We start from the raw sequence: 13157 nt of genomic DNA on the forward strand, positions 1-13157 counted from the left end.
CCGAATTTGCCTTGGGGCTACGACTAAACATTGGCAGCTGCTGTAGTGCCGCCAGGCAGTTCACAAAAAGCACACAATGGCTCCGTAAATACCACCTCTCAGATTACACCGTGGCACGTTTTCATGCACATGGCAGAGAAAGAGGGGAACTAAAATCCTCAGATCATCAATGAATAGTACAACACCATACAATACCGGATACATTTTATTTTTTTTACTTCCCTTCTCGTTCTCTGTCAAGGCTTGCTGAAAATATCTAGTGTGCCTAGCAGACTTCATGGTCACCTGCTTACGTGCGCTTCAGAACCACAATGTTAGAGCCATTTGTAAAACTTTTCTTGCCCTTTCTTCTTCTCTCGTGTCTCTCGACGCGGCCAGAGACAATGGAATGTATAAAAAAAAGCTGGCAGATCCCACAACCTGGTGGGAATAGATGTTGTGTGAAGCATTGTGCGGGCAGAGCTTACCAAGTTAACGTTGTTTCATGAACTACCTGACACTCATGTCATGACCTATCATTTATGTTCATCATACACTCTTGTCGCACTATGCCAACTGTGGTACATACCAAGTTAACAAAACGACCGTGAGAGCACCAAGACGTAGTGCGTCTGGAAGACCTATCATTTATGCTAGTCATACACTCTTGTCGTACTATGCCAACTGTGGTACATACCAAGTTAATGAAATGACTATGAGAGCAACAAGACATAGGCAGCTAGCTAGCTTGTCAGATATCTCTACCAAACCGACCGGACCCACACTGTCAAAGTGAGAAATGTTCACCAAGAAATGCTTCGCACTTAAAAGCAGGCTGGTGAACAAGCAATTGGCAACTACGGCATCGATTCTAGTGGACCTGGAAAAGCTCCAATGGAGAAACAAGAAATAAAATTGATTTGATACTCTCTGCTGATTCCAGCATTGTGCAGGGTGTAGAAGTGTTAAGTGAGGCAAATTGCAGTGATCATAGGTTAGTGAGGTCTATGATTTCCCTCAATATGAACAGAGAAATAGTAAAATTAGTCAAGAAGAAACAGACCAGCCTAGACACAGTAAGGGTAAAAACATACCAACTTAGGCTGGTGCTTGCAAACAAACATGCAGCTATAGAACACACAGATGAAGATGACATTGTCCTGTTCAGCAACACTGGGGATGAATTACAACAAATGATTGAAGACTTTAACAGAGAGAGCGCAACAGAAGAGTTGAAGATTAATATGCAGAGGACAAAGAAAATGTTCAATATCTTGGCAAGGGAACAAGAGTTCAGGGGCGCGATCGGAGATATTTTGTTCGATACGCGTTCTGTTCAGTTGCTGCAATGTCACAAAGTTGCAGTATGCAAAATTTGTGACAGCGGGGCGGAGAGAGCAGCCAATCCGGAAGCGGTGACCTGCCCGGAAGTTTACCTCCGTTGTTTGTCGTCTGCTTGCAAACAGTATACTACAAAGCCAAATGCTTCTCGTCTTCCAATTGAATGAAATCTTTATCTAAAAAAATGTATTTTTTCTTCTCAAGCCCAAACACGTTTTCAAATAGTAGTACGTGTGACTACTGCAATTTATAACTATTAGGTTCTTTGCGTCGTCCCTAGGTGGTGTCGCGCACAGCGAGAAGGAAAAAGAAGAAAAATACGACGGGAAGAGTGGCGCACTTTTCAAGAGGCAGCAACAACATCCCAGTGGCTCACTGGCACCGATGATGTTGTCGATTTCTCTGCACAACCAACGAATTATTTGTTTCGAGAAACAAAAACGACGCCGGAATTCACTCTCTGCCATTTCTTCAAACGCGTTTCGCACCGCCACCCGCTCTTCTCCTTCCTCTAGAAACGCCAGCACAACAACCTAAGTTTCCAACGGAAGCGCCATTTTCTAGAATTAAACTATGGATTGGATTCAAACGTGCCATTCCGCAGCCGAACAGGCTGCCTGTTGGATCCAATCCAATCCACCAGACGCGCCATGCGAAGCCGTATGATCGCTCCAAACTTCTCAACTCCCGTCGCGTTCGGACGAAATGCTCGGTGGGCGGATGATTGACAGGAACGTGTCGTCATTTTGACGTCACCAAAAACGGGGCGGCGCCCCGCGGCTGGCGACGTCGGCGCGGAGTAGGCCAATCGCGCGCGCCGGTAACCGAACGAACGCGCCCAACAACCATCTCCGATCGCACCCCAGGATTGCCAATCAGCCTCTAGAATCTGTGAAGTACATTTATCTAGGTCAATTACTAATACGGGTACCCTAACCAAGAGAAGGGAATTTACAGAAGAATAAAAATGGATTAGAATGCGTACGGCAGGCATTGACAGATCCTGACTGGGAGCCTACCACTATCACTGAAAAGAAAGGTTACAATCACTGCATTCTACCAGTACTAACATATGGGGCAGAAACTTGGAGGTTGACAAAGAAGCTCGAGAACAAGTTAAGGACTGTGCAAAGAGTGATGAAACAAAAAATATTAGGCATAACGTTATGAGACAGGAAGACAGCGGAGTGGATCAGAGAGCAAATGCGGATAGCCGATGTTCTAATTGACATTAAGAGAAAGAAATGGAGCTTGGCAGGCCATGTAATGCATAGGACGGATAACTGGTGGATAATTAAAGTTACGGAATGGGTGGCAATTAAGAGAAGGGAAGCGCAGTCGAGGACGGCAGAAAATAGGTGAGGTGATGAAATCAGGAAATTTGCAGGTGCAAGTTGGCATCGGTTGGGGCAGGAGAGGGGTAATTGGAGATCGTAGCGAGAGGCTTTCATCTTACAGTGGACATAAATAGGCTGCTGCTGCTGATACAATTCTAATTGTGCAACAGGTCGTAAAGGTTTCGTTCAATAAGGGCATCGTTATACCGCCAATGAAAAACAACTTCAGCCGAATTCCACCTGTTGTGCGAGTCGGTAGCAAAGAAACCCCGAAATATCAGTTATTTGGGCAGCTGGTATGTGACTTTCTATTATGGCAGAGGGACGAATGTATTGGAAAGAAATTTCATATAAATGAAACCCTGGACCTGTGAAGAATTCTAGCGTACCACAAATTTATTGCAAAGAGATTTTAAATAGCTGATGTGGTTTGAAGACTGGAAGTATATAAGAAATTTTGTAGAAGATATACAAGAAATTCGATAGAGATGAAGCCTTCGGCCAGTGAAACATCGCAGCATCCCAAACCTCCGATTGCTGTTGTACAGCGGCATCATAATAAGTTCCATACTAGAGGAACGACGTCTCGCTACCAGAGGAGGAAAACTAGAGCTCCATACTGCCGAGCATGTGAATCGGTTTAAAAGAAACGATTTTAATACGGCAGATGTGGCCGCGAGAGGCGTGTACCAGGCAATAAATGCAGCGGCGAGGCACTCACCGACGTGCGGCGAAGGCCAAGCGGGTACGTCAGACGAACAAAACGCAGAACGGGACAGGGCGAAGCGGGCCGACTCGACCAAGCGCGCGTCTGACACTGGCGGTCCGGTTCCTCTCGCAAGAGTCCGAGAGTCGTGCACCGGCACCAGCGAAACGTCGCGGCGACAACTTGCCTACGCGAGCGATCGTTCGCGATTCGGGCGTCGCAGGGCGGCGACAACGGCGAAGCGGGCAGACGCCGTGACCGCTAGACATCGCGGGAGGAAGAACGCGCACCGCTTTCCTCTGGGCTGCCGCCGCGGAGGACGCCGCCGCCAACACAAGACCCTCTCGAACATGGGGAAAGGAGGATCACGCGAGAGGACGGGAGGAACCTCAAACTGCTTCCTCCCGCCCCTGATCTCTCTCTCACAACCGCTCACAAGTCAGCAGAGGGGGAGCACCGCCCGCACCGCCTCGTTCCGTAGTTGAGTAGAGGCTAGGCGGTTCACACTATTTGCGCGCAGCGCGGTTCGGCCGGACGGGAGTGAACGCGACAGAATGCAGTCCCTCCGCGCACTGCTATCGTAAACAACGGTATGACTTTCGTAGCGGAACAGACTTTCGTACGAGAACAGGAAGGTGCGGATGAAGAAGCTAAACCGACGAGGAATTGATTGGCATTAAATATAAATACATAAATCACGCATCTTTGAAGCGTATGCTAGAATTGTCCAGGTGTTCACTCTACCGCCGCCGTCTGTGGGCCTCTCCGATTGTCCATCCCTGACAGTGCCGGACTGCTGTCCCGCATTCGATTTTCTCGGGCAGCTTCGGCAGCTCCGCCGAGCCCAGTCCGAGAGCTGCCAGTATCGCGTTCGTCTTTCACGGAACTGAAATCGCGGACTGCCGGCGGCAGTCTTTGGACTCGGAGCTACCAGATTTCTGCTCGGACCAGCGCAAGCAGTTAGCAGACGACGGCTGGACGTGCCCATCTGAATAAGATGCGCCCGCCGTCTGCTGCCATGTTATGAAAGACGTCGTGTGCTTCTGCGTACTTTCTTGCGTGCTCCAGACGGCTAGCATTGAGCCCTCAGCCATCACATCTGTTCATCGGTGCTTTCTGTTCCATCACGCGATCTTTTCATGAGCGCACCGTTTTGCGTTTCGCATCGGCCTCGTACCTCGGCGTAACCGAGCGAACAAACAACGAATGATGAAAAAAGCGAACGCAGAGCGCAGTGGGGAATGAAAGACGGCGAAGGGAGCGCGAGGAGGAGGGTGCAGCGGAACCAAAGTTGGTTAACGTTGAGCGGAACCATGAGGCGGAAAGTGGAGGAGGAAAGTATGGCGAAAGCGTGCGAAGGAAAGCGTAGTGCAGCGCATAACATGCTCTGCGGCGACGACCGCTACGAGATGGCGCCAGAGTAGCGCGCCGTCGTCTGTTCACCGATGGCATGCGGAAACAAAGAGCTGCATGAGCGGAGGTTGCTGTGAATCGCGCCCGCGCGTCAGCCACGCGCTACCTCTTGCGACCTCCCGATTAGCGACACAGTCATGCCGCAGTTCGCTCCGTTTGCAATGTGCTGCACGAGACAGATTGTCCTCGCCAGCCAATATATCGCGAAATGGAAACACGTATAGAGCTGCGCTCAGAGTTGGAATTAGGGAGTATCGTAATCGTCGGGGAACTTTTCAAGAGGCAAACACAGCGATCAGGCGCATATGCTTGCTTTCCTCGATGAGCTTCGTGATATCTGTCATGCTTAATACTGTGTGTATTAAACAGGCGGATTTCGCGTTTCAGGTGAATGAAACTTTCGTGCGAGGAAGCATATATTTAGGGTTCCAAGTTTTTGGATTAAGCCGAAAAACATCCACCAGTAAATTTTTTTGACGATTCTGTTTTATCTGAAATAAGCGGATTTTTCCACCGCGCCTGCGAAAAAAAACAAAAAAAATTTTTTTTTTCGGACGGGAAAGCAACACCGGCCCGAAGAAGTTGACTACTTTTTAGAGCCAATGAGGAAAGTTTTTTTTTTTTCAATGCTAAGAGTGATTTACGGAAAGAATCGTGCAACTATCACTGACATGACCGTTGCTGAATATTGCCGTAGGTACTACAACAAGCTGTAATGCGCGCTGTACTATTGCGCTTGTGTTGACCCAACATCACTCTAAACATTTCATCTGATTAAGGTCACTTTCAGAATTCTGGATGCGTTCTTGTGTGGTTGGTGTCCGTTTATAATGCGCCACCATTAAAAACACGAAAAATAACCTCCGAATTTCGGATAATTATAAAGTAAAAAAAATACAGGCATATAAACGCCGATAACGCCCCTTTTTTCTTTCTAGGAATAAACTCTCAGAAACATCCGTCGAATTTAGTCAAAAATAAACACCGATAACGCGGAACCCTAATAATTATATTGCATGCGGCTGTTTCTGGCCAGCAGCTAGGGTGGTATAGAATCGAAACTTCACCAGTTGCTACTGTTCACATATGATGATCCCATAATTCTGCTGCCAAGTTCGAGCGTTCGATTTTTGACGCGTACGACATGTTGCGATAAAACGCACGCGCCGTCTGTCCGAGATCCGCGTTGCATGTAGTGACGCGGCGATGGGCCCTTTTGCAGACGGGTCTCTCGAGCTTCGAGGACCACACACACAACTTAGTTGGGCTTTCTTGTAGTCTCACGAGTTGCTTTCATAACTTATGAGTGTGACATTCGCGTGCGCTTTTTGTGTGAAAAGCGATGCGGTGCGATCGCGATTTCGTTTGTGTTCGTGTAGAAATATCGCTTAAGTTTCGCACGTAATCAGTTAAATTACAGTGGTTAGGTGACACGAAGAGGGAGAGAGAGCGACGTAAACTACTGTGTTTTGTGGTTGCGTCGGCAATGTGGCCTCCGAGACTGTAGTATCTCTGAAGCGGCCACACTAATGAATTCGCTGAGTACTGGTGCGATAGCTACGAGCAGACGCGGCAGCCAGGAGATTGACTCCGGTCACGGTATTATGGGCTGAAACTTCGGTCCACCGGATTCAGTCACCCAACGCCTGGGTCACATGGCTGTGACGTGCCCTTCTGCTGAGCAGCATTCAAAACAGCTGCGCGGCGCCGATTGTATCGGAGGCTCATACAAAAAGGCTGCGGGCGGAGTAATACACTCAGTCGTCGCGTAACAGATCTCTCACCAGTATCGCGTTGCGCTGCACACAACTGCGGAGAGCCCAGGGCGGGCGTCTACGGGAGGAGTGATGCGAGTCGGCGAGAGCGCGCGAGGAACGGGGGAGCAAACGAAACATAAAAAGCGCGGCCCAACGCGAGACGCCGGCGGGCGGGCATGCGCGGGAAAGGAGCCCCACGGCGGAGCTGGTTTGGCGCGGCGCGCGTCAAGGTTAGGCACAGTTTATTTCCGCCCGCCCGCTGAGGGTCATACAACTACTCCGATACCAGGAAGTAGCAACAAAGAGCTCGCCCTTTCTTCGTAGTATTTGCAGTTCAAACAAATAGGACGCACTTGACCGACGCTGAAAGCCGTTAGTGCAATTACACGAGTACTGACCTGACATTTGCGACGTGTTACTTTAAAAACTAAGATTTTGTGGTTTTACGTGCCAAAACCACGATCTCATTATGAGGCACGCCGTGGGGGACTCCGGAAATCTGGACAACTTGGGGTTCTTTAACGTGCACCAAAATCTAAGTACATGCGTGTTTTCGCATTTCGCGCCCATCGAAATGCGGCCGGGATTCGATCCCGCGACCTAGTGCTTAGTAGCCCTACACGATAACACCACAGCCACTAAGCAACCATGGCGGGTGACTTGTTACTTTCTTTTGCTTTAAAGGGGTCCTGAACCACCCCTCGGGCTTGGCAAAAAAACACAGTCTGCGGATAGCATACCTTGCAGTTGTTAGGAACGGCCTGCAGAGGTGCCAACATGCAAAGTTTCTCAGCCAGCTGCAGCAGAAGGGTTGGCGTTTTCTAGGAACCGACCGTCCTTCTCCAGCCTCTTGGCGTCACGATGTCTACCGTGTGAGGAGGACAATACGCCGCGTCCGCGACTAGGGTGGTTGCTTGGGCTAGTTGGTAATTCATGATCAAAAATAACGTACAGCGCGAAGGACAAGGGCAGCGATAGACGACATACACAGCGCTGTGTTGTCCCATCTCTGCAATCGACATACACAGCGCTGTGTTGTCCCATCTCTGCAATCCTGCGACTCTTCGTCGCGGGATTGCAGAGTTCGACGAACCAGGCTTTGTTACTGAACCCGCCACTACCGACCTGGTCTGCTGTGAACGGGGGAGTTCCCGAGGGAAGGCAATTGGCGGCACCTCCCCACGCGCCTTTCAAGACGTAAGCCCCGAGTTCTGCGAAGCCCGTCTCACCTCGGTGGGGGCAGTGAAACCAGTGCGGAAGTGTGTGTGTAAGCCCTCCCGCTCAAAGGCGGCTCCGCTACGAAGCCTGTTCGAACGTTTTTCCCTCACCTAGGGATCTAGGGATGACGGAGTGTTTATAAGCAGCTGTCCGTCGCCTGCTAGGGGGTGCTCTGTGCTCGTGCTCGACAAGCAGTGTGTTTGGAGCTTCGTGCTCGCATGCTGTATGCTACGTCTTGCGTGCTCCATTGGGGAGCCATGCTAGACTGTCGAATGTATCCCGTTTGAATGTAAATTTCTGCAAATAAATCCTGCTCGCCTAGTCCTGTCCTCCTAAGTTCCTCCCTACGTCCTACAACTCCTCCACAGTGGGCCTCTTCGATTTTGGGAGTTCTGGCAGCCAGCTAGTTCCGGTTCTGATAGGAAGTCACGTGGACTGGGATCCCAAGACAACCTGAACCTGCCCGAAGTTTGCAAAATCGAACAACGGGACAGCTGGCCGAATGTAAACATGCCACCAAAATGGCAGCGCCCGGCGAGGCCGGCGCGCACTCGGCGTAGTCGGCCCATTTATGCGTTGCCAGCTTGAAAATATATAGTTGCATTCAGGGATACGATCACTTTCGCGCGACTCGGCGGAGGACGCGCACGGGGCCAACCTCACCTTGCGCAGCGCAACAGATGGCCACCGACGTGGCGCATGACAAGACTCGAGATCGCGCGTAAGTGATTGTATACTCGAAAGCGATAGCTTGAGGATCCCTGCTGGCAGCGATCACGTCGCCCACCAGCGACATTGATAAGTTGGCGTTGTGTCATCACATGACATGAAAAAAACAGGTTATCGGGTAACGTCTCATACGCGTGAAATTTCGTGCCGACCTGCTTGGGCTTCGATTTCAGAAAGTTCGTTGCGGCTGATTGTGCTTCTCATTTTGACCCTAAGGAGCTGGGGACGCGGCTGGCGCATGAAAATGCACGCCGCCTGTGACCAGAAAAAAAAAAAAACGTTTCACACATTGGTCGCGATCATCAGAGCAATAAGCCAATGTACGTGTGTCTAATGTACAGAGTGCAATCATTGCATTCTTAGATCAACGGCCTGCAGTCGAACACTGTTAGATATGGAGCTGTTTCCTGCGATTACTTCGAGTTCCCCAAACCACATCGGATTGTAGCACAGCTAATTGAGGAATGCAGAAGCAGGAAAGCGCATTCCAGAGGAGACACGTGCAAACAAGTTTGCGGCCCCCAGGTCGTGTGCCGCCGGGATTAGAAGGGGCCCTGGGACAACGGAGCTCAATCGTCCCCCTTCGCCTTTGGAGAAGGCATTTGCCACCGCTGCGGAGCCGAGTCACTGGAAGCAGGTGGGCCCTTGTACAATGGAGCATGAGCGCCCCCCTCCTTCTCCATCTTAGAAGAAGTGGGTTGCACCACTGCGAGGCAAGACCGCAGAGAGCCGCCGGGTGTGACAACGCGATACGGACGCCAACCATTGGCTCGGAGCGGACTCTCCTATTGGTCGAACATGACGTGACTTCCAGTGCTCGAAGGGTTTATAAGACGCCTTCCAGAGAGACCTGAGCATTCTGGGACAGTTCCCTGATGCCCTGATTCACCTCTCTCGAACTTCTTGCCGCGGGCCGCAGCGTCCGAGTTGCTGCCGGCCCGTAATGACCGTACAACTGTTACTTGTCGCTCACCTCCCTGTACATAATGTAGAATAAATCCCTCCCAAGTTTGGGTTTTCATCTCAACGTCCGTCCTTCAACCCCGACATCTGGTTGGCAGCGGTAGGATCGCCTCCGAATGCATCAGCTGGTGGCAGCGCTACGAATCAACCTTCGTCGAGAGAGATCCTAAGGAACCGGGAAGAGCGAAGAAGAGAGAGCCTTACGCCGAAAGAGGTCCGAAGAAACTGGGAGTAGCGAAGAAGGAGCGAGCCTTCGACCCAGGGAGTCCGGATGAACCGGGAACAGCGGACGAACGAACCGGATGGCAGGGTGCTGCAACCGTAAGTGAGCGCGTGTTTTTTTTCCTTATGATTCGCCAGACTCAAATGTTGTGTGTTCATTTTGATAGTTCTGGGAATCGGGAGTTTGTTGCATTGTGTGTTTGCACAAATTAAGGAAAACAGTTTTAACCACCTGTCGGGGCAGCTGCCATGGATCTTAGAAGGTTGACGAGGTTAGATTTGTTGTTGGTGTGCGACGATTTGGGAGTCGAGGCGGACGAACGGATGGAAACGCCAGCTATCATAAAGGCGATTAACGATAGTGGCAATGATGAGAAAAGCATTGAGCTTGCTTGGGAGGTGATACAGGAGCCACGGGAGCGTGTACGTCGTGTACGTTTGCGGGAGCGTCGTGAACTTAGGAGTGAGCTTAAGCGTGAAGAACGCGAGAATGAACGGAAGCCGGAGCTTCAAGAACTTACTCTTAGGTGGGAGCGTCACGAACGTGAGAATCAACGCGAACGTGAGCTTGAACAAAAGTATGAGAGAGAGAAGGCAGCACTGATCAAAGAGATACAGTATTGTGATCAGTTATTGGCACAGAGACAACGGCTATCTGAGAATTCTGTAGGTAGTACAGAGCGAAAGAATGAGGAAGTGTCTAGCGGACTTTCGCCAAAAGCCGATGAGAAGAGAAGTGCCTGTGAGATTAGCTGCAGAATCATAAGTGAAGGGAAAAGGCTAGCTGCTAACGATGCCTTAGTGGCAACAGCGGCCGTTAAAGGCCGTAGTGAGAGCGACGAGGTGCTGTGCCAACAGATGACTGTAGAGACAGCTAGGCCAGCTGCGAACAAATTGGCACAGTTACCGAGCGTGTGCGTCGCTGGTAATGTTAGCGAGGTTGCTAGCGAAGAAAAGGGTACTTCTGACCCGACAGAAGCGAGCACCCATGTAGAGCCAGATGTGCGTGCAGAAGTGAAGTGCGAGCTGAGCGATGCAGTTGAGGGTAATTCTCAGGATTGCGAGCTGTGTAGCTCAAGAGAATACAACTGCATTGTTCAGGGATCGGTGCGGCTCTCCGCCAGTCTAGGTAGCCTAGAGAGGGATGATTCAGTTATTAATCATTCGGACTGTGCGCGTGAGACAGCGATCGATACCGACGGGCTGTGTGCCGATGCACAGCGTGAGCTGGGCAATGTAGTAGAGGGCAGTTCGCAAGAGTGCGAGTTGTCTTACTCGAGTAATGCCTGCTGCATTATGCCAGAGTCGGTTGAGCTGTCCGCCGGTCGAGGCAGAGAGAGTGTTGATTTAAGTGAGAATCACTCAGACTGTGCGGGTAAGAGACCGATCCGGGCCGACGAAATGTGTGCCGGCCAGCACGAGGCACGAGAAGGCGACATGAAGGCGAGTGCAAAGAGAAAGCGCCGTAAAAAGAAGCGCGGTAAAGACCGAAAGTCGGTAATTAATGTAGCGCCGCCAAAAATGGCGAGAAACCCAAAAGGGCAGGGCGCGAGGAAGAAGGTGCGGTCGTCTAGGACGATGTTGACGCATCCAGAACGTTCGAGCCACCGGTCAAAGGGGGACCGCGAAGAATGTTCTGCACGGACGCGGACAATGGGCACGAGGCAGTTAAACTCCTCGTCGTTCCGTAGTTCTTTTTACAGCTCAGCGTGCAGTTCGAAGAAACGCAAGGTGGCAGGACGAGACCAGGTGGGGAGTAGCGACGCGGTCAATCGAGTTCGTGTTGAAAGCGGGGCGCGGGGACGCAAATTGGCAGGAGACCGTAACGTCTTGGGGGAGCTGATAGTTAGTCAGCCCTTTTGTTGTCTCTCGGCAGCCAGAGCAGTTTTCAAGCCGCGACCAGCTCGGGGACGGCTCAGAGTAAGAGTCAGACATAAGCGTTCGGAAAAGGAGGCCAGGAGAGCTTCCGTAGAAAGGAAGTGCTTTGTTTTATTTTTGAGCATCGGAAAGTTTTCGCGATTTGAGACTGGGATTTCTTTCAATGTGTAAGGCTTGAGCTTTGTTTATGTTTTCGTTCGAGAAGCTCGAGATTTGAAAGACGCGTTTTTATGTAAACATGTAGTCTCGCGAGATGCTCATTAATAAGTAGATAGGCTTTTTTTGTGTGTGTGAGTAACCTGAAGGTCAAGGTTATCGTCGAAAGGCCTATGGTAAAGCGCGTGTGTTATTTAACCTTCTTTCTTTTTAAGTGTTTTTGAATTTTCTAAGGTTAAGCGCGTAGGTTTTTAGTAAGTGCATGAGTTGCACTGAGAGGCGTTCTTAGTTCCATTAGCGCGTGTCCTGTGTGGACGGAAGGAAGCAGACTTTATGACTGGGTTGCTAGTGTGTGTGGAGGGCAGCCGTATTCTGACTTCTATTATAAGTACGCGTGGAACGAGTTATTAAAAGACGCATTAGTTTAAGGGTTCTGCGGAGTGTGTAAGTCCCGCAATTTCAATTGTTCGTTTACGTCACGTGTCCAGTAGGACTTTCAGGGAAGAAACGTGAGTAAGCGTAAGTGAAAAGTTTGCCTACAACGCAAGTACGCGTTTTGTTTAGTGACCACAAGGCTAGTGCGCTTGTGATTACGTACTTGTGAGGTTGACCAGATTGTTCAGTGGCACCATTACGTGCGATAAGTACGCCACTGCGATAGATTGGAAACATGCTGTTCGTGTAGTTAAGCCACTTAAGGTATGTTCGGCTGTTTTCATTTGTTGTTTGCATCATCAACGACCCCTTTGTTTTGCAACAACAATAGTACTCTGGTCTTGTCGGCAATCGAGGAGAAATGGATAGCTGTTTGGAAGGGTGGTTGGAACTGCTTTGTCAAAATTGGGGAACTAAAAGATGAGGGTTGATTTTTGACTCAGTAATAGCCTGGCGAGTCAGGGGTGAAGAGCCTGCGCTTACGCGTGGTGCAGCGCTGTGTTTTTTGGTTTGTTTGACGTATGTTCTCCAGGGCCCAGGATCCCGAGGGTTGTCAAACGAGGCTCGACCCCAGTACCCTGCAGCTTCTTTCAGCGTTCCTCATGGCCAGCGAATTGAGTTCACCGGCCATTCAGAACAACCGGGGCGAGGACGAGCTGTTAGATATGGAGCTGTTTCCTGCGATTACTTCGAGTTCCCCAAACCACATCGGATTGCAGCACAGCTAATTGAGGAATGCAGAAGCAGGAAAGCGCATTCCAGAGGAGACACGTGCAAACAAGTTTGCGGCCCCCAGGTCGTGTGCCGCCGGGATTAGAAGGGGCCCTGGGACAATGGAGCTCAATCGTCCCCCTTCGCCTTTGGAGAAGGCATTTGCCACCGCTGCGGAGCCGAGTCACTGGAAGCAGGTGGGCCCTTGTACAATGGAGCATGAGCGCCCCCCTCCTTCTCCATCTTAGAAGAAGTGGGTTGCACCACTGCGAGGCAAGACCGCAGAGAGCCGCCGGGTGTGACAACGCGATA

At 50.5% G+C, this 13157-nt stretch overlaps 1 protein-coding gene across 9 annotated transcripts in view; it reads right to left on the reverse strand.

Annotated features, from left to right (window-relative positions):
- The window catches only part of LOC135920784 (serine-rich adhesin for platelets-like), a 658268-nt gene that overhangs the window by 20054 nt on the left and 625057 nt on the right, over positions 1-13157 (reverse strand). The gene's annotated exons all lie outside the window — the stretch shown is intronic.

This window comes from Dermacentor albipictus, chromosome 7, assembly GCF_038994185.2.
Source record: "Dermacentor albipictus isolate Rhodes 1998 colony chromosome 7, USDA_Dalb.pri_finalv2, whole genome shotgun sequence".
NCBI classification, from domain to species: domain Eukaryota; kingdom Metazoa; phylum Arthropoda; class Arachnida; order Ixodida; family Ixodidae; genus Dermacentor; species Dermacentor albipictus.